Here is an 18,224-nt window from a genome sequence, read left to right on the forward strand (position 1 = left end):
ACATCTGCAGTGAGTTCAAGTCTCGTTGATCCCATCAAAGATGAGATCTGAGCATAAGTCTCTTGTTTACACACAGCACTGTGGTCTGAACTACCGAGCCAGCCATACATGTTTTTCATTGACCTGGTCTCAGCATACCCACCAATTTCCATCTAGGGTAATCAACTAGTTAAGTCCATTTTCCTCTTTAACTGACAAGTGAACCCAGTTCTGGTCTTATTGCATTCATGTGTGATAGTTCTCCCAGTAAGGAGCCCTTTTTCATCACACAGTAATCCTTTGAATGGAAGCTGGGTGAAGGAAACTACTAGCCTCCATTCAGGAGCTCATTTAAATTAAGAAACTGATTGAGAAGTATGGAGATACTATAGGATAGCAGAATTTATTTATTTATTTATTTTTAACTTTTCTATACCGACGTTCCTGTAAAAGATACAAATCACATCGGTTTACAATGCAACTGCAACATTCGCTCAGGGGTGATACAAAGAACAGGGGAAGACAATTAACCGTGGAGCAGGGTCATAACAGATTAACAAAAACAAATGAGTTGATAACTGAAAAAAACAACAGAATCATTGAGCTGGACTGTAGTGTCCGAATGGAATATCAGCTTGAAAGTGTCAGGCTGACAGTGAGGAAATATTAAGTGTCCGGGAAGGCTTGGCTGAATAGCCATGTTTTAAGATTTTTTTTGAATGTAGATGGGCAAGGCTCTTGCCGGAAGTCAGGAGGCAACGCATTCCATTGATGGGGTCCTGCTGTCGATATGGCACGCTTTCTTAAGGATGTTTTCGCTTGGGGGGCATACAGCGTGTCTTTGTAGGCACTTCTGATTGGTCTAGATGAGGTATGTGGTCTTAGTTGTATAGATGTGTTGAGAGATGTGAGGTTGTGTTTAACTTTATGTATGATCGTGAGGACTTTGAAGAGAATTCTGGATTTGATGGGTAGCCAGTGGAGGTTCTGCAGGGTGGGGGTGATATGTTCCCTTTTTTTGGTATTGGTGAGAATCCTGGCTGCTGAGTTCTGAACCATTTGAAGAGGTTTGATAGAGTTGGCCGGGGAGACCAAGAAGAAGGGAATTGCAGTAGTCCAGTTTCGACAGGATGATGGATTGCAGTACCAATCTGAAGTCCTGTAAGTGAAGGAGTGGTTTTAGCTTTCTGAGGACTTGCAGTTTGAAGAAGCACTCCTTAGTGGTGGTGTTCACCTGGTTATCCAGGATAACGCCTAAGTCCCTAACAAATGGAGAGTGATTTATAATTGAGTTGGCTGATTGGGAAGAGGACGGTGAGATAGGAAGCGTGGCAAGGTCTTCTTGAGAGATGATAAGAATCTCTGTCTTGTTGGTGTTCAGGACCAGGTTGAGAGTGGAAAGAAGGTGGTTAATTGATTGAAGGCATTTGTTCCAGAGGTTAAGAGTTTTTTGTAGAGATTCTGTGATTGGGATGAGTATTTGGACGTCATCCGCATACAGATAGTGGGATATTTTTAGCTTTGTAAGTAGGTGGCAGAGTGGAAGAAGGTAGATGTTGAAAAGTGTGGGTGAGAGGGAAGATCCTTGGGGAACACCCAGGTTGGAGCGGATGGGGAGAGATTCTTTATTGTTTATCCTGACTTTAAAGCACCTGTTGGACAGGAAGGATCTGAACCAACTGAGAGCAGATTCCTTGATGCCTATGACTGTTAGACGTTCTAACAGGATGGCATGGTTCACCGTATCAAAAGCGGCGGATATCGAGGAGTGCAAGTAGGTAGGTTTGTCCTTTTTCCATGTTTATTAGGATGGTGTCTGCAAGGGATATAAGAAGTGTTTCTGTGCTTAATGTTTTACGAAATCAATATTGAGAGGGGGAGAGAATATTATGTTCCTCCAAGTATTCCGAAAATTGTTTGTTAACTATTTTTTCCATGATTTTTGCAATCATGGGAAGGTTAGCTATTGGGCGGAAGTTGGCTGGATCCGTTGGAGACAAGTTAGGTTTTTTTAAAATAGGTTTAAGAATGGCGAGCTTTAGTTGGTCTGGTACTTGGCCTTGCATTAAGGAGAGGTTAATGATTTCCGAGATTGGCTTTGAGATGGTGTTTGGGATGTTGAAAAGAAGGTTGGGCGGTATTGGGTCTGAAGGATGCGAAACTGGTTTAAGTTTTTTGAGGATATTTTCTATCTCCAGGGAAGATGTTGGATCAAAAGCTTCGAGCATTGAATTTTGTTGCGACGAGGAGGGGAGGGTGAGAGGAGGCGTTGCAAAGGGAGTGGAGAGCGAGGCAGTTAGGTTTGTGATTTTTTTCTCAAAGTATTTTGCCAGTTCTGTGGATTTGTTGAGTGCTAGGTCATCCGGAATGGTGGGGGGAGATGGTTTGGTGAGCACTGAGACATATGCGAAGAGGGCTTTCGAATCAAAGATGAAGTGGTGGATTTTCTTAGTGAAGAAATCTTTCTTCATTCTGAGGATGGCGGTCCTATAGGCGTTAAGTAGGGATTTGTAGACAGCTAATGACGAGGTGGATGGTTTTTTTCGCCAGCTGTGTTCTTTTCTTCTGAGGTCTTGTTTGAGGGCGAAAAATGTATCTGTTACTGCTAGTTGCATGAAAAGATGTGGTATTCTGAATGGTCACTAGATAGCATTCCTTCTGGTAAAATTACACAATGCATTAGCATTATGTTAAGAACATAAGATCATAAAAAATTGCCATGCTATGTTAGACCAAGGGTCCATCAAGCCCAGCATTCTGTTTCCAACAGAGGCCAAACCAGGCCACAAGAACCTGGCAATTACCCAAACACTAAGAAGATCCCATGCTACTGATGCAATTAATAGCAGTGGCTATTCTCTAAAGGCTAGATTTTAAAAACTACACGTGGGCGTAGATTTGTGTGCGCAACCTGCAGCCGCGTGCATGTTATAAAATCCAGGGTCAGCACATGCAAGGGGGTGCACAATTGTGCAACTTGCGTGCGCCAAGCCGCGCAACCTTCCTCCGTTCCCTCCGAGGCCGCTCCGAAATCAGAGTGGCCTCGGAGGGAACTTTCCTTCCACCCTCCCACCTTCCCCTCCCTTCCCCTACCTAACCCGCCCCCCAGCCTTACCTAAATCCCCCCCTTACCTTTGTCCTATAAGTTGCACCTGCCTCTGGGCAGGCGTAGATTGTGCGCGCTGGCCAACAGCCAGCCCGCTGTGCCTGGAGGCTTCGGCCCAGCCCACGGCCCCGCCCCAGACCGCCCCACCCCTTCCCGCCCCTTTTTCAATGCGTCGTCAAGCCTATGCAAAATAGGCTCGGCGTGCGCAGGAGCGGGTTTTCGGGCTTACGAGCTTGATGGACCCTTGGTCTAACATAGCATGGCAATTTTTTATGATCTTATGTTCTTAACATAATGCAAATGCATTGTGTAATTTTACCAGAAGGAATGCTATCTAGTAACCATTCAGAATACCACACCTTTTCATGCAACTAGCAGTGACAGATAAATTCTGCTATCCTATAGTATCTCCATACTCCTCAGTCGGTTTCTTAATTTAAATGAGTGCCTGAATGGAGGCCAGTAGCGTAACCCTTTGAAAATCCGCCCCTAAGTAAACTTGATTAATAGTCGTTAATGGACTTCTCCTCCAAGAACTTATCCAAACCTTTTTTGAACCCAGTTACACTAACTGCACTAACCACATCCTCTGGCAACAAATTCCAGAGCTTAATTATGTGTTGAGTGAAAAAAAAATGTCTCCGATTAGCCTTAAATGTGCTACTTGCTAACTTCATGGAATGCCCTCTAGTCCTTCTATTATCCGAAAGTGTAAATAACCAATACACATCTACTTGTTCAAGCCCTCTCATGATCTTAAAGACCTCTATCATATCCCCCCTCAGCCGTCTCTTCTCCAAGCTGAGCAGCCCTAACCTCTTCAGACTTTCCTCATAGGGGAGCTGTTCAATCCCCTTTATCATTTTGGTTGCCCTTCTCTGTACCTTCTCCATCACAACTATATCTTTTTTAAGATGCGGTGACCAGAATTGTACACAGTATTCAAGGTGCGGTCTCACCAAGGAGCGATATAGAGGCATTATGACATTTTCCGTTTTATTAACCATTCCCTTCCTAATAATTCCAAACATTCTGTTTGCTTTTTGACTGCTGCAATACACTAAGCCGACGATTTTAAAGTATTATCACTATGATGCCTAGATCTTTTTCCTGGGCAGTAGCTTCTAATATGGAACCTAACATCGTGTAACTACAGCAAGGATTATTTTTTTCTATATGCAACACCTTGCACTTGTCCACATTAAATTTCATCTGCCATTTGAATGCCCAATCTTCCAGCTTTGCAAGGTCCTCCTGTAATGTATCACAATCCGCTTGTGATTTAACTACTCTGAATAATTTTGTATCATCCACAAATTTGATAACGTCACTCATCGTATTCCTTTCCAGATCATTTATATATATATTGAAAAGCACCGGTCCAAGTACAGATTCCTGAGGCACTCCATTGTTTACCCTTTTCCACTGAGAAAATTGACCATTTAATCCTACTTTCTGTTTCCTGTCTTTTAACCAGCTTGTAATCCACGAAAGGACATCGCCTCCTCTCCCATGACTTTTTAGTTTTCTTAGAAGCCTCTCATGAGGGACTTTGTCAAATGCCTTCTGAAAATCCAAATACACTACATCTACTGGTTCACCTTTATCCATATTTTTATTAACCCCTTTAAAAAAATGAAGATTTGTTAGACAAGACATCCCTTGGGTAAATCCATGTTGACTGTGTTCCATTAAACCATATCTTTCTATATGCTCTATGATTTTGATCTTTTGAATAGTTTGCACTATTTTTCCCGGCACTGAAGTCAGGCTCACTGGTCTATAGTTACCCGGATCGTCACTGGAGCCCTTTTTAAATATTGGGGTTACATTGACCACCCTCCATCTTCAGGTACAATGGATGATTTTAATGATATGTTACAAATTTTAACTAATAGATCAGAAATTTCATTTTTGAGTTCCTTCAGTACCCTAGGATGCATACCATCTGGTCCAGGTGATTTGCTACTCTTTAGCTTGTCAATCTGGCCTACTACATCTTCCAGGTTCACAGTGATTTGGTTCAGTTCGTCTGACTCATCACCCTTGAAAACCATCTCCGGAACTGGTATCTCGCCAACATTCTCATTAGTAAAGAATTAATTTAGTCTTTCTGCAATGGCCTTATCTTCCCTAAGAGCCCCTTTAACCCCTCGGTCATCTAATGCAGTGGTTCTCAACATTTTTCCCATCGTGACACACCTAACAGACCCTGCTCACATGTGTGACACACTGCTCCTTACAATTCATGGTGGAAATAAAAAGTAAAGGTCCAGTAATTATTTTTATTGTTTAAAATGACACAAGGAAAAGATACATATTCTGTCTGAACAGAAATTGCATAAATAGTAAACATCCCACACCAAAACAGCACCAATTTCCAGCACTTAAACAGTAACCACTTTACCTAAGAAAAGGCAACACTGAAAACATTACACCAGGCCTTAAGACACCAATACATCTCCTATTAGGAAAACGGACCAAGACAGGCTGCTATAGTGCCCTACACAGAAACTACACACCAACAGAAAACCTCACCTAAATCACATGTGCTGACCCTCACCTAACAAAGAATAAAGAGACCAAAATGCAAAACTAGAAGCATGCAGAAAAAAACTGAATTGGAAACTGCAACAAGCCAGAGTCTCTGTATGAAATAATAAAGGAAAAAAGAAACATCACCCATCCTTATAAAACAAATCAAGAAATATAAAATCAGTAGCAGTAAAACCATACTAACAAAAAGAACAGATTATTTCGAAACAGCTGATGAGTGGAATATCCAATAATTAAAAATTAATATAAAAAAATTCTAGATACCAATAAAATATTTCAAAATAGCAGACACAAAGACCCAGTAATTAAAAGTAAGGATACAACATTTTTTTTGCTCAGGAACATTTGATATCCAGGTGTCCTGAGATTGTTTTGAATTAGGAGGGAGGGGTGGTTTGCTTGGAACTTTCTCCTCTCTCTGTCACATACCAGCGCTCTCTCTCACACTGGATCTCAATTACACACCTATACACACAAGCTCTCAGTCACTCACATATACACATGCTTTTTCTCTCACTTATATAGGCTCTTAATTACACATTTATATACATGCTGTCTATCTTTTCACGCTTACACACACAGGGCCGGATTTTAAAAGCCCTGCGCACGTAAATCCAGCCGGATTTACACGCGCAGGGCACTCGCGCGCCGGCACGCCTATTTTGCATAGGCCGCCGGCGCGCGCAGAGCCCCGGGATGTGCGTAAGTCCCGGGGCTTTGTAAAAGGGCGGGGGAGGGGGCGTGTCCGGGGTATGTCCGGGGTCAGGGGGCGGTTTGGGGCGGGACCGGGGGTGTGGCGCCGGCCCGGGGGCGTGGTCGAGGCCTCCAGACCAGCCTCCGGGTCGGGTGATGGCGCGCCAGCAGCCCGCTGGCAGGCGTAAATCTGGCAACAAAGGTAGGGGGGGGTTAGGTAGGGGAAGGGAGGGGAAGGTGCGGGGGGATGGAAAGAAAGTTCTCTCCGAGGCCACTCCGATTTCGGAGCGGCCTTGGAGGGAACAAGGGCGCGCGCAATTTGCACAAATGTGCACCCCCTTGCTCGCGCCGACCCCGGAGTTTATAAGATACGCACGGCTATGCGCGTATCTTATCAAATCCAGCGTACTTTTGTTCGCACCTTGTGCGCAAACAAAAGTACGTGCTCGCGCAAATTTATAAAATCTACCCCAGGCTTTCAATCACACACATACATGCTGTTTTTCTCTCACACACAGACTCTCATTCACATGCTTACAAACATGCTCTCTGTTTCTCTCATTTACACACAGGCTCTCAATCACATACTCAGATGCTCCCTCACCTAAACCAGCTCTCAATCACACACATACACATGCTCTCTCTCTTACTTATACACACAGGCTCTTAATCATACATACACATGATCTCTCTCACACACAAAGGATCTCAATCATACACACATACTCTTTCACACAAACAGGTTTTCAATCACAAACTTACATTCATGCTCTCTCTCACTGGCAGGCTCTCAATCACAGACATACTCTTTCACATATACAGGCTCTCAATCATTCACATACATGCTATCTCACTCACACACATACACACACAGGATCTGAAACACACATGCTTGCTTGCTCATTCACTCTCTCTCCTTCCCTCCCTCCCCGGAACTAGCGGCAGCAGCAGCCTCCTCCCAACCCTAACCTTCTTCATTTTCAGCCCTCGCGGAGAAAGGAGTCCCATCGGCCGCGGGGGTTGATGTTTTTCTTCATTTTTCTCTGAGCCGCGCTGCTCATTTGGCGTCTCTCTTCTGTTCTTCGGGCCGACGCTGACCACACTAGCATGGTCTCTTCTTCCTGCGCACGCACCCGCTGCTCACCACTTCCTCTTCCAGGCCGCGGGGGGGGGGGGGGGGGTAGGAAGAAGAGACCATGCCGGTGCCGCTGACTCCAGCTGTTCTGCCACGTTCCGCCCGGGCTGACAGCATTTTAAGCCCGGGCAGAGGAGGACCGGGCAGCAGCTGGGTCAGTGGGGGACCGGGAAGTGTGGCGACACACCTGCGTGTTCTTGGCGACACACTGGTGTGTCGCGACACACCGGTTGAGAACCACTGATCTAATGGTCCAACCGACTCCCTCACAGGTTTCTTGCTTCAAAGTTTTTATTATGAGTTTTTGCCTCTATGGCTAACTTCATTTTAAATTCTCTCTTTGCCTGTCTTATCAATGTTTTACACTTAATTTGACAATGCTTATGTTTTATACTATTTTCTTCAGATGGATCCTTCTTCTAATTTTTGAAGGATTTTTTTGGGCTAAAATAGCCTCTTTCACCTCACCTTTTAACCATGATGGTAATCGTTTTGCCTTCCTTCCACCTTTCTTAATGTGTGGAATACATCTGGACTGCGCCTCTAGGATTGTATTTTTAAACAATGCCCATTCCTGTTGAACACTTTTAACCTTTGCAGCTGCACCTTTCAGTTTTTTTCCAACTATTTTCCTCATTTTATCAAAGTTTCCCTTTTGAAAGTTTAGTCTTAGAGCTGTAGATTTACTTATTGTCCCCCTTCCAGTTATTAGTTTAAATTTGATCATGTTATGATCACTATTGCCAAGTGGCCCCACCACATTACCTCTCTCTCCAAATCCTGCATTCCACTAAGAATTAAATCTAAAATAGCTCCCTCTCTTGTTGGTTCCTGAACCAATTGCTCCATGAAGCAGTCATTTATTTCATTCAGGAACTTTATGTCTCTAGCAAGACCTGATGTTACATTTACCCAGTCAATATTGGGGTAATTGAAATCTCCCATTATTATTGCACTGCCAAATTGGTTAGCTTCCCTGATTTCTCTTAGCATTTCATCATCTGTCTGACCATTTTGTCCAGGTGGATGGTAGTATACTCCTATCACTATACTCTTACCCAACACACATGGGATTTCTACCCATATAGATTCTTCTGAGCATTTAGTCTCTTGTATGATCTTTATCCTGTTGGACTCTATACCCACCCAGACATAAAGTGCCACACCCCTACCAAGATGATCTTCCATATCATTGTGATATAATTTGTACCCTGATATAGCACTGTTCTATTGGTTATCCTCCTTCCACCAAGTCTCTGTGATGCCAATTATGTCAATCTCATCATTTACTGCTATACATTCTAACTCTCCCATCTTACTTCTTAGACTTCTGGCATTGGCAGACAGACATTTCAAAGTGTGTTTATTGTTTGTATTGCTTTTCCGTTGTTAGGGATAATTTAGAAATCATTAGCTTTGGTGATTTTTTACATATAGGTACATGGACTACATTTGCTTCTATTAGAATCTCTCTGGTGGGATGCCCTAACTCTCCTGTTTTATTAGTATCCTTCAAGGATACATTTCTCCGAACCATGCACTGTTGAGTGACTGTCAGCTTTCCCCCTTGTTCTAGTTTAAAAGCTGCTCTATCTCCTTTTTGAAAGTTAGTGCCAGCAGCTTGGTTCCACTCTGGTTAAGGTGGAGCCCATCCTTTCAGAAAAGTCTCCCTCTTCCCCAAAGGTTTCCCCAGTTCCTTACAAAACTCAATCCCTCTTCCCTGCACCATTATCTCATCCACACATTGAAACTCTGGAGCTCTGCCTGCCTCTGGGGACCTGCACGTGGAACAGGAAGCATTTCAGAGAATGACACCCTGGAGGTTCTGGATTTCAGCTTTCTACCTAAAATCCTAAATTTGGCTTCCAGAACCTCTCTCCCACATTTTCCCATGTCGCTGGTGCCCACATGTATCACGACAGCTGGCTCCTCCCCAGCACTGTCTATAATCCTATCTAGGTGACACGTGAGGTCTGCCACCTTCACACCAGGCAGGCAAGTTACCAAGCAGTCCTCACGTCCACCAGCCACCCTGCTATCTTCATTTCTAATAATTGAATCACCAACTATGATAGCTGGCCTAACATTTCTCTCCTGAGCAGTAGGCCTGGGAGACTTGTCCTCAGTGCGAGAGGACAATACATCACCTGGAGAGCAGGTCCTTGCTACAGGATCACTTCCTGCTACACCAGGGTGATGTTCTCCTACTGGGAGACCTTTCTGATCCAAGGCAGCACTGGGGCAGCCAGATTGGATTTGGGACTTGGCTACTATGTCCCTCTCTGCCTGCCTCAGCTCCTCCAATTCTGCTACTCTAGCCTCCAGAGATCGGACTCGTTTCCTGAGAGCCAGGAGCTCTTTGTATCGAGTGCACACATACAATCTCTCACCAGCGGGTAAAAAATCATACTTGTGACATTCAAATCAAAAGACTGGAAAGCTTCCCTCTTGCAGCTGGACTGCTGCCTTCATCTTAGTTTTAATGAGTTCCTAGTTAAGTTTAGGATACTAAGAGAGTTGGAAATAGAGTCCTTTAAAGTTACAGGTGTATTTACTAATTAATCAGCTAGTGTCCTACAAGGGGATGATTAAACATTCAATAAGGGCTGGTACAATAGTATGATTTAGATAAGACCCTGATTGATTTTTAATGAGAAAGTGTCTCTTGCCTAAAAATCAAGTGTTGAGTGGGTGGGAACGACAAATACTAGAATTAACTATCTCTGGCTTGCTTATTACCTCAGACACACACAAACTCTAAAGAATATATCCCTCTATTTCACCTTTCACCAAACTTTTATAAGTCCAAAGATTTCCCAAAGCAATACTTACCAATCCTCTTTAACCACCATTAAATTGATCTTCACTCAGTTAATTGAAGGGTCTGAGATTCGTGCGCCGTTGGGGCTGTGGAATTCAATCCCTGGATCACTTGCGGTGACTTCTGGACTCCTCTTCCGGGAGATGCTGGGAGCAGTATGTGGAAGAGTAGTTAATAGTCTGTATGGGAATGCTCTCCTTTAAGAAAGATTGGGAGAAAGGTTCAGTAGCGGGAGTGTGTTCACTCAGTATAAAAGGAGTGGTTGAGGATTTGGCAGGAGAAGTTGGGTCAATTGGAAAGAACCCAGCAGGAGACTGGGGTCTTCCAGGACAGTCTTTCTTCAAAGAGGGCTCTGCAGGGCTTTCCCTCTCAAGGAGAAAGGCCTGAGGTGAAGTTGGTGTTTATCTTCAAGGGAAAGCAACCAGGGGTCCAACCTGAGTTCCATAGGTAAAGGAAATTCTGATGATCCCAAAGTAGGTGGAAAGAAGATGTCATGAAGGGCGAGAGCTGGAGACATTGAGGAAGAAACTTCTGAAGGATTACAGAGTTTGTATGATAAAGGAAGAGAATTATTAAATATCCAGTGAATTAATACTGAAGCACTTAAGGTGGGAGAAACTGATGTTACGATTGTGAGAAGCATTGTCCATTGAAGAAGAGGAGAAACAGTGGTGGAAGTATCGGGGAAGTGTTTCCACTAAGTGTATTTTGAAATATTGCCAACAGGAGTGGGGAAAAGTATTTGCTATAAGTTTTCCTAATCCAAGCAAGGATTCAGTATGCACACCTTATGTAACCAGATCTAATCAGTTTTTTTCTCTCACTCTATTGTAGTCTGACTCCTGGTACCAGCAGAAAATAATGGTTTTCTGTTGGAATATCCTGGCAGTCAGAGGGGTTCTCAGAAGGGATTCTCTTAAGCTTGAGATCTCTGTCCAGCTCAGGCCTGCCACACACCTTCTTTGCCTCTGGGCCCAAGTCCACTATACCATCTGCTTGACCCACATTCCTTCCTGAACCCTCTCAAGACGCTGACACTTGGTTTACTTGGGTGCCGGACATTCTCACATTTTATGTGCCCTGTCTGGGTGGGGGGTCATACATACATTGACTTATCTTGCTTTTCTTAGGGGAAAACTGAAGTAGAAGTCCATGCATACAATGGGGTAATATAAGAATTGGACCAGGCAGTCAGTAAAAAAAAAAAAAAAAAAAAAAGGAGTCAACTTATCTCATGCTTACACTGAAATAGTAAGGCTTTTGTTTTAATAGCTTATTGTTTTTAGCACAAGGTTTCACAGTTTTAAGATGTTGCTCGGGTTTTATGCCATATTTTAAGGGCTTATGAGCTTTAGAAGTTTCCTACTTTTCCTGTATTGATTTTACTACTACTACTACTATTTATTATTTTTAAAGCGCTGCTAGCCATTCGCAACACTATTGTTGGCTTCATAGCTTTTAAAATAAATATTGTAGCAAGAAATAAAGACAAAATGATAAATACAGTGAAGCCCTCTTGCAGTGAACTCCTTATTGCCTGCTTTATATATACAGAAAGAGAGAGAGAGAGATTATCTATATATATAGCTATATATACAGATATATATAAAATAAATATGTGTGTTAGAAAACATGTCACAATGTCTGATGAATGTTTCATCTAAGGTTTTTGGGGAGGTAGACTATAAAATAAACTAAGAAATACATACAATTATAAATTAAAATAAATCCATGCTGCATTGGCTGAAGCTAATCTCCGAAAAAGATGGCTGGGCTGAATTTGACTGTTTCATCTTTGTATTCACAATATAAAAAAATGTTCAAATTCTGTTGTTACCTCTGTACAGTGACACAAACACTTTCCATTTTGTTGCACTTTGTAAAGTAACACAAGACCCTGCACTTTGGAAAGTAACACAAGAGTGAAAAAAAAAAGTCACTCAGAAGCAGTACAACAAACCTGCAATACCAAAACAGCACTAACTCCTAGAACTCAAATGGCAACATCTCTACCTATAAAAAAGTAGCATTGTAAATATTACACCAGACCCTAAAATAACACCAAAACTACTAAATGTTTATATAGCACTACAAGGGGTATGCAGCATTGTATAGATGCATATAAGAGTCCCTGCTCAAAGAAGCTTACAAAGTAGTCAAGACAGAAGCATTTGGGGAGAATGAGGGAAAATATTTGGAGGGTGATTTTAAAAGCTGAGAGTACAATGTACAAATCAGCTCCTCTTTTACCTTTCATCACTTCAAATGACAGAAAATCTTCACTGCTGTCAACTTTGCTGTTTGTACCTCTGACTGTGTATGTAAAACTGTCCCCCTAAACCTACCCCACCCTCCAGACCCCATCCCGAGTTAAAAGTGCCCCCTCTTACAGTGGTATAAATAGTAAACTTGCATATTGATCTCTACAGAGTCTCTCTCTCTCTCTCTTGCTCTCCCAACTTGGTAACTGCAATAAAACCTTTTCTCGTGAGCACTATTTCCACTATATTTATAGCATTTTGATGAATCTAGGGGTATGTAAGAAACACGTATGTATCAGGGACATACCTAAGTGAATTTATCTACTGTAAAACTTTATGATCAGAATGATACGTTTGATGAAATAAAATTATTTTATTTCACTGGGCTTTGATGCATTTACTGAATCACATTTTCCTGCTGGGACCTCAACTGCATACCATCTCTCCTTCTAAGAACTTATTATCTATTATTTGAGAGTTTGGTTTTCTTCCAGCTCTGTTATTCAGAAACTCTTTCAGTATGCCAGGACTGACATGGACAAAGTTATTTTCAAATATACAGAATACAGTGAACCCCCAAGAGAACAAAACCAACTCAGATATTTTTGGGTCTAGCATTGTGACCTGCTAGAGTTGCCTCAGAAAGGCTTTTCCTTCCATCTGCTTCCCCCCCCTGCGCACGCATGTTATAAAATCAGGCATACATGTGTGCCGGGTACAGCGTGCACATGTACGCCCGCGTGCAACCTTTTAAAATCTACCCCTAAGTATGTAGTAGTGCACTGTAATTAATGTTACTGCGAACTAAAAAATGCTACTTAAAAATTAAAAAGTATCAATTCATGAGGAGTTCGTTAGCTAGAGAAACAGTGCGCACTAATTGGTATTACTGCGCACTAAGAGATATGCAGTGCGCAGTAACTCCGTTAGTGCGCACTAACACAAAATACGAATTCTGCTGAAATTTCGGCAAAAATCGCTTCGTATATCGGCGCTACCAAACTGTGATGAATTAGACAATATCATTGACATTGTCTAATTCGTGAAAAACGAATGCACATCCCTATTTAATTGTATAATCTAATCCAACCCGAAAGCCATTGTCTATGATTTCCTTATTTCACTTTATCATTCATTGCTTAATTGTTGCTCTTGGCATTTTTCCATTTTTTCTGACACGATTCTGTATACCTTTTGCTGTATATTATGTACAATGTACAGTATATCTGAACAAAAATACAATAAAATAGTAAATATTAGAATCAATTAAAAAATAAATAAAAAAATAAAAAAATTATTTAAACTTGAGAAAATGCTCAGTGTATCCAGAGATTCAACATATTAGGGAGAGTGCTATCACAAAGTTTCACTGTGTTGCAGAACTATGAGTTCATAATTCATGCCTCTGATGGTATCATGAATGAACAAATTGGGCAACTGAGTAAAATAGACAAAATGTATTTTTAAACAATTTTCCAAAAAATCTCTTTGTATTTGTATTGCATAGATTCACTGCTCTTTTATTCTTCATACTGATTGCAGCAGAGTGGATCTTTAAACATAGATGTAGATGTCTGAAGCACCAGAGTATATGACTGGCTGAAGATTACAACATGCCCATTTGGCAGAGACGTTACTTCCTGAAAATAAATTGTATGGCTGATTGCTAGCTCAACTCTTTAATTTTATGAGAATTCTACTGTCTAAAAACATGTTTCAGATAGGGTATTCCTTTTTATCATTCTGCAACTATAAGAAAAATCTTTGCTGCATCAGGTCCTGTGCATTTAAATTTACTATTTAAGGAATATTTAACTTGAATAGACAATAAAAGATTTTTATTATTGTTTTTTACAAGGTAACTTAGTAGTTGATGGAAAAGAACCTCAATAGGGATATGCATTAATTTTAAATAAATGCATTTTTCGTAATGAATAAGTCAAATTTCAGTTCATTATGAACAGAATGAAATGAAAATCAGCTTAGCTGAAAATATACTAAACTTTTCAGATATTTTTTGTTTGTTTAAAATTTTTTTAAAAACGGAGTCTCCCCAGACCTGTTTGCTCCCTTGGATCTAGAACAGGCCTTCCCTAGCCCCCATTTGCCCCTTCTACGAGTCTTCAATGTAGAAAGATAGAGTGATCCCTGTTGCTCCTGCCCTGCCAATTCCCAGTTGCACTATGTCACTGAGGCTAGCACCATTTTGTTTTTACAGCCGTATGCCTTATGGCCATAAAACTGGCATCAGTCTCAGGGCTGGCCAACACCATTTTCGAGTTCCTGCCTCTTTCAATATTGAAGACCTGTGGAAGGGGAAAGTGAGGACTGTTGAGATCTTGCCTGTGGTGGCAGTAATGGGATGAGGGGAGAAGAGGGGCCCAGGAAGGCCCCAGGTCAGTTACTACATTTTTTGTTTGAGGGTTTTTTTTTAATTTAAGGCCAGATATTAAAACCCCAGTGCGTGTAAATCCCAGGGTTTATGTGTGTGGCCGGGCCTTACACGCGCTGGGGCAATTTAAATTTTTAAACCGCTCTGGCCAAGCGCATAAACCCCAGGATGCGTGTAAGTACTGGGGCCTCAAAAGGGGGTGGTCTGGGGGGCGGAATGGGGCAGCCCGGTACAGCGCCATTCCTCGCTGTCCCAGCTGCCAGCGCGTGCAAGTTACTCCAGGTCGGGCCCTGAAGTAACTTGCAAAACAAAAGGTAACAAAAATAAAAAAAGAGTTTTAGAGGGTAGGGAGGAGAGGGGAAGGGAAGGGAAAGGGAGGTTAGGGTAGGGGGTAGGAAATTTCCCTCCCAGTCCGCTCCTTAATTGGAGCAGACTGAGAGGGAACTACGGAAGGCTCCGGATCTTGTCGCCGCGTGATTTTGCGATATTCTCCACCCCTTGCCAGGTACCCCTTAGTGTTTATTTCAAATGAACCAAACCAAAATAAACATTAAACAAATCGAAACCTGAATAAAAAAATATAACGAAATGAAAAAAAAAAGGAACCAAAGCAAATAGGGGCAGATTTTTAAAAAGTATGCGAGCGCGTACTTTTGTTCGCGCACCCGGCGCAAACAAGAGTACGCCAGATTTTAATAGATACGCGCGTAGCTGTGCGTATCTTTTAAAATCTGGGGTCAGTGCGCGCAAGGCTGCGCAAAATCGGCAGCCTGCGCGTGCCGAGCCGCGCAGCCTGCCTCCGTTCCCTCCGAAGCCGCTCCGAATTCGGAGCGGCCTCGGAGGGAAGAACTCCAAGAAGAGATTTGGGCAACGTTCTCTCAACCTAGCTTGTTGTTGCCCAGGTAGAGTGTCCATCAAGCTAGGTTGAGAGAACGTTGCCCAAATCTCTTCTTGGAGTGAGTGTCCTCACTCCGACGGCCAGCAAATCTTCACTAGAGACCACTGTTCTTTCCGTAGGTCTCATGTTGAATGTGAAAGTGGCCCACAACCCCCTACGCTCATACCTAATCCCCACCTCGAGTTACTAGGTGGCCCTCCCATAGGGATACAAATACCTGTCTAGGGCATAAGCATTATAGGAAGTCAGTCTCTCTCTCTCTCTCTCTCTCTCTCTCTCTCTCTCTCTCTCTCTCTCTCTCTCTCTCAGCCTGTATCACAAATGAAAGGGTTGTAGCTATGGGCCGTTTCACTGCACACAATAACTTTACATAAACTCCACCCCCTGAATACTAAATTAAGAATTTATCTCCTGTGGTAACTCCTTAGAAAATGACCCCCTTATTGTAATATTTATCTGGGGATGGTGATACACTGTATTAGTATATTTAGTTCATTTTTGGTAGTCTAGGAATATATATTTTTATATGATATGGATGTATGTGGGATGAATATTTATATACTGTTTTAATGGTTCGTTTTGATAGTTCAATAAAATGTATTACATTTCATGTCTTTTTTGATAGTTGTGGATTGTATATGTGGATTTACAGTACACTGGAGATTTATTATATTCTGCTTTAATTAGGGAGTATATTAACAGTTAGGTACCTATATACACCCTTGATTTTTTAAATCAATACATTTTTGCAACCATTTGTCCCTCTAAATTCATCATACCTATGTGACTATGGTCATCCTATCATTATTTAACAGAATTTGCTATTACCATCCATCCCATTTTTTCTTGAAACCATGGTCATAGACTCATTATACTCAAATATACCACAGGATGAAACCCTTTCAGTGATTTGCTCTATTCTGAACTAAAGACCCCCAGACTACCATATTCCCACTGACATTTTGGTTGACCCTGCCCAGTTAGCCTTGATAAACATCTTTTTCCAATCTGGGAATCTTTGTTACTAACAAATTAAAGGTACAGCCATGGATGCCACCATGGCACCAGACACTGCTTGTTTGTATGTCACCCGTTTTGAATTAATTTGGGTATATACCTCCCCCATTTGGGCTTACATTCCTTTGAAGATATCCTTTTGATTTGGACTGGCACGGCTATTTAATTTTTTCTATTTTTTGACTGGCTGAACGCATATGACCCTAATTTGCACTTTGAATATTTGCTGCATTTTTCACAGATCTTTTTGTTTGGACACACTGCCAGCTCTGCCAGTACCAAACCCAGGAACTCTGCCCACATTTCCCAGACCTCCAGCCAGCATCTTCTTCAGAGGTGAACAGAGGGATATCACCTAAAGTTGGGACTAGGGGTAAGTAAGTCATAGGTATTAATATATTAAGCAGACTAAGGTTTATGGCATGTTTGAAACCACCCATGGTACAGAAATTTCTTTAGGGTAAACTGCTGCTTAGTGGCCAGGATGTTAGAGACAAGAATTGTTATCTTCTAAATGCTAAATCCTGCCAAATCTGATAAATTAAAGTCTATTTCTGAAGAGAGCTTGCTGTCTTTTTCCTGGAGTTTAGGATTGTGAAGTGAAGTGGGAGGTGAACTGGAATTGTCCTGTAGCAGACAGGTCCCTGCACCCTTAAACTTGCTTACAATGTCTCTAACCTTAGATTTTCGCTATTGAGGCTGTTCCTTGTAACATTACAGGAGGGAATTTTTCTGAGCTCCTCATACAACAGGAGCAATGGTGGATTCATGAGCTGCAATCTTTAGCCCTGGAGGGTTTAACCAGGAGATTGAATGGTCTGTTTTTCTCTGAACATCATATCTTTTAAAAATGTATTTAGCCCCCCATCCCTTGGATCTCATCTGTTGGAAATTTTGTTCACATGGGATTTCATTCATAATTTTTCCCTATGTGGTAATATTGCAGGGCTTCTGATCCGTTGCTATTGACCTTGTGATTGACAGTTTCTTTTTTTCCCCTCTACTGTGTTTTGGCATGCTTTTTGAATGCTTATGACCATGCGGGTTTTGTGCCGGTTCTTCAAGCTATTTCTTGTAAGCAATGTCTGGATGAGTCATATAGTTTGTACTTTTGATTTTTCTGTGTGGTTTCATTTACATCTGTCTTTTACATATATGTTTGATTTTATTTTCTAGATTTAAATCACTATCCTGTCCCTCCCAACAAAGCTTTATGTGAAAAATGGACTATGTTAAGAGGACTTACTTTCGCTAAAGATCCATATTAAAGTATTCATCTAAATAAGTGAGATTCTGCTTTTTGATGTGGATTTTTTTAAGGACAGCCTTCTAGTATGTTGCTATTTCTTTGCTTTTTTTGACTCCT

The 18,224-nt window shown here is 41.8% G+C and overlaps 1 long non-coding RNA gene across 3 annotated transcripts in view; it reads left to right on the forward strand.

Moving 5' to 3' along the window:
* Positions 1-18,224, forward strand: part of LOC115097934 — a 120,341-nt gene that overhangs the window by 32,889 nt on the left and 69,228 nt on the right. For 2 of the 3 annotated variants that reach the window (XR_003858369.1, XR_003858368.1), the window contains exon 4: positions 17,100-17,231. This is a non-coding gene — a long non-coding RNA (uncharacterized LOC115097934). Of the gene's footprint in view, positions 1-17,099; positions 17,232-18,034; positions 18,144-18,224 lie in introns of all 3 variants that reach the window. The other variant, XR_003858367.1, reaches the window with a different exon arrangement.

This window comes from Rhinatrema bivittatum, chromosome 8 (assembly GCF_901001135.1).
Source record: "Rhinatrema bivittatum chromosome 8, aRhiBiv1.1, whole genome shotgun sequence".
Classification (NCBI taxonomy): domain Eukaryota; kingdom Metazoa; phylum Chordata; class Amphibia; order Gymnophiona; family Rhinatrematidae; genus Rhinatrema; species Rhinatrema bivittatum.